Genomic DNA, 4427 nt, shown 5'->3' with positions numbered 1-4427 from the left:
GGACTGATCTCCTTCAGAATGGACTGGTTGGATCTCCTTGCACTCCAAGGGACTCTCAAGAGTCTTCTCCAACACCACAGTTCAAAAGCATCAATTCTTCGGCGCTCAGCCTTCTTCAAAGTCCAACTCTCACATCCATACATGACCACAGGAAAAACCATAGCCTTAACTAGACGAACCTTTATTGGCAAAGTAATGTCTCTGCTTTTGAACATGCTATCTAGGTTGGTCATAGCTTTCCTTCCAAGGAGTAAGCGTCTTTTAATTTAAAGACTGCAGTCACCATCTGCAGTGATTTTGGAGCCCAGAAAAATAAAGTCTGACACTGTTTCCACTGGTTCCCCATCTATTTCCCATGAAGTGATGGGACCGGATGCCATGATCTTCGTTTTCTGAATGTTGAGCTTTAAGCCAACTTTTTCACTCTCCTCTTTCACTTTCATCAAAAGGCTCTTTGGTTCCTCTTCACTTTCTGCCATAAGGGTGGTGTCATCTGCATATCTAAGGTTATTGATATTTCTCCCAGCAATCTTGATTCCAGTTTGTGTTTCTTCCAGTCCAGCATTTCCTCAGACAACCACTTTGCCTTCTTGCATTTGTTTTTACTTGGGCATGGTTTTGGTCACTGCCTCCTGTACAAAGTTACATACCTCCATCCATAGTTCTTCTGGCACTTTCTCTACCAGATCTAATCCCTTGAATCTATTCATTCCCTCCACTGTATAATCCTAAGGGGATTGATTTAGGTCATACCTGAATGGCCTAGTGGTTTTCTCTACTTTGTTTAATTTAAACCTGAATTTGGTAATATGGAGCTCATGATCTGAGCTACAGTCAGCTGCAAGTCTTATTTTTGCTGACTGTATAGAGCTTCTCAATCTTCAGCTGCAAAGAATATAATCAATCTGATTTCAGTATTGACCATCTGGTGATGTCCATGTGTAGAGTCGTCTCTTGGGTTTTTTGAAAAGGGTGTTTGCTATGGCCAGTGGGTTCTCTTAGCAAACCTCTGATAGCCTTTGTCCTGCTTCATTTTGTGCTCCAAGGCCAAACTTACCTGTTATTCAGGGTATCTTTTGACTCCCTACTTTGCATCCTTATGATGAAAAGGGCACATTTTTGTGTGTGTTAGTTCTAGAAGGTATTGTCAATCTTTATAGAACTGGTCAACTTCAGCTTCTTTGGCATTAGTGGTTGAGGCATAGACTTGGATTACTGTAATGTTGAATGGTTTGCCTTGTAAATGAACTGAGATTATTCTGTCACTTTTGAGATTGCACCTAAGTACTGCATTTTGGACTCTTGTTGACTATGAGGGCTACTGCATTTCTTCCAAGGGAGTTTTGCCCACAGTAGTTGATGTAATGGTCATCTGAATTAAATCTGCCCATGCTTGCACATTTTAGTTCACTGATTCCTAAGATGTCAGTGTCACTCTTGCCATCGCCTGCTTGACCACTTTCAATTTACCTTAATTCGTGGACCTAACATTCCAGATTCCTATGAAATATTGTTCTTTACAGAATCAGGCTTTACTTTTACCACCATATACATCCACAGCTGAATATCATTCCCACTTCAGCCTAGCCACTTCATTCTTTCTGGACCTATTAGTAACTGCCCTCAGTTCTTTCCTAGTAGCATACTGGACACTTTCTGACCTGGGGAGCTCATCTTCTGATGTCATATATTTTTGCCTTTTCATACTGCCCATGGGGTTCTCCAGACACAAATACTGGACTCAGTTGCCATTTCCTTCTGCAATGGACCATGCTTTGTCAGAACTCTTCACTATGACCCATCTGTCTTGGGTGGCCCTGCATGGCATGGCTCATAACTTCACTGAGTTATGCAAGCCCGTTTGTGATAACTAGGCTGTGGTCTATGAAGGGGCTTGCCGCATCCAGCACAGCAGGTGAGAAAGATCTGAAACGTGGGTGAGCACGTAAGGAAAAGACAGACACATATAATTTGGTTAGAGGGAGTCAGAGGGCCCTCCTGCTCTCCATGGCAGGAAGACCAGATGGCTCCTTTCAGCCCTCACTTTTATTGATAGAAATCACGTGAGATCATTAGGAAATAGCTATACTGGGGAGTTTGATCAGCACACCATAAAGTGGGAGTAAAGTTAAGGCTCTGCTGTTAATCAGGAACATCTTGCTCTGTTTCTATGGGAACAGACGCAGGGGCAGACAGTGAAGCGGAGGAGAGAGCACATCCTACCCCAAGTATGTCCTTTTGGCATGCTTACTAGGACAGTCAGGAGGGTGCAGTTTGCTACACCCTCGAGTCATGGGGCAGGTTCTGATCTCTGCTCCATCAGGCTGCAACAGGGGCTTTTACCTTTCATTTATCTGTAATACTTTTGATATATTCATCAAATCTGAATTAGAGCCTGTCCAAGTAGTGTATTCTTGGTGAAGGTTTTAACTTTTCGTCACTTTAAATATAGCATGCTGCTCCCTTCTGGCCTGTAAAGTTTCTGCTGAAAGTCAGCAGATAGCTGAATGGGAGTTCCTTTATATGTAACATGTTGCTTTTTCCTTGCTGCTTTTAATATTCTCTCTTTATCCTTAATTTTTGCCATTTTAATTACAATCTGTCATGGAGTGGTCCTCTTTGGATTGATTGTATTAGGGATCCTTTGTGCTTCCTGGACTTGGATGTCTGTTTCCTTCCTAAGATTAGGGAAGTTTTCAGCTATTATATCTTCAAATATGTCCTCTACACTTTTTTCTCTTCTTCGGGGGTTAGTACTGGCTCATTTGAGGAAGAACTGGATTCTGAGGTGGTTGTGGGGAAGGGATCTAGTGGATCCTGGATCTAATGTTGGCTTGTTTTGGTGTAGGGTCAGTATCTGACATGGTTGGCTGTGGGTTCTTTTTTTTTTTCTCATAGTGGTATATATTTAATGGTGTTTATGATTAGTTATTATAATTTTTAATTAATTTATTTTAATTGGATGCTAATTACTTTACAATATTGTAGTTCAATTCTGGTTTCCTCAGTGTGTATGCCCAGCAATGGGATTTCTGGGTTGTATGGCAGTTCTATTTCCAGTTTTTTAAGGAATCTCCACACTGTTCTCCACAGTGGCTGTACTAGTTTATATTTCCACCAACAGTGTAAGAGTGTTCCCTTTTCTCCACACCCTCTCCAGCATTTACTGTTTGTAGCTTTTTGATAGCTGCCATTCTGACCAGTGTGAGATGGTACCTCATTGTGGTTTTGATTTGCATTTCTCTGATAATGAATGACATTGAGCATTTTTTCATGTGTTTGTTCAGTTCAGTTCAGTTCCGTCGCTCAGTCGTGTCCAACTCTGCAACCCCATGAATTGCAGCACGCCAGGCCTCCCTGTCCATCACCAACTTCCAGAGTTCGCTCAAACTCACGTCCATCGAGTTGGTGATGCCATCCAGCCATCTTATCCTCTGTCGTCCCCTTCTCCTCCTGTCCCCAATCCTTCCCAGCATCAGAGTCTTTTCCAATGAGTCAACTCTTTGCATGAGGTGGCCAAAGTACTGGAGTTTCAGCTTTAGCATCATTCCTTCCAAAGAAATCCCAGGGCTGATCTCCTTCAGAATGGACTGGTTGGATCTCCTTGCACTCCAAGGGACTCTCAAGAGTCTTCTCCAACACCACAGTTCAAAAGCATCAATTCTTTGGCACTCAGCTTTCTTCACAGTCCAACTCTCACATCCATACATGACCACAGGAAAAACCATAGCCTTGACTAGACAGGCCTTTGTTGGCAAAGCAATGTCTCTGCTTTTCAATATTCTATGTAGGTTGGTCATAACTTTCCTTCCAAGGAGTAAGCGTCTTTTAATTTCATGGCTGCAGTCACCATCTGCAGTGATTTTGGAGCCCAGAAAAATAAAGTCTGACACTGTTTTCACTGTTTCCCCACCTATTTCCCATGAAGTGGTGGGACCAGATGCCATGATCTTCGTTTTCTGAATGTTGAACTTTAAGCCAACTTTTTCACTCTCCTCTTTCACTTTCATCAAGAGGCTTTTTAGTTCCTCTTCACTTTCTTCCATAAGGGTGGTGTCATCTGCATATCTGAGGTTATTGATATTTCTCCCGGCAATCTTGATTCCAGCTTGTGCTTCTTCCAGCCCCTATATGTCTTCTTTGGAGAAATGTCTGTTTAGTCCTTTGGCCCATTTTTTTATTGGGTCATTTATTTTTCTGGTATTGAGCTGCATGAGCTGCTTGTGTATTTTTGAGATTAATTCTTTGTCAGTTGCTTTGTTTGCTATTATTTTCCCCCATTCTGAAGGCTGTCTTTTCACCTTGCTTATAGTTTCTTTCGTTATGCAAAAGCTTTTAAGTTTAATTAGGTTCCATTTGTTTATTTTTGCTTCTATTTCCATTACTCTGGGAGGTGGGTTATAGAGGATCCTGCTGTGATTTATGTT

Source organism: Bison bison, unplaced genomic scaffold (genome assembly GCF_000754665.1).
Source record: "Bison bison bison isolate TAMUID 2011002044 unplaced genomic scaffold, Bison_UMD1.0 scf7180017864238, whole genome shotgun sequence".
NCBI lineage: Eukaryota > Metazoa > Chordata > Mammalia > Artiodactyla > Bovidae > Bison > Bison bison.
The sequence above is the reverse complement of the archived record's forward strand: the minus strand, read 5'-3'. Positions refer to the sequence as shown.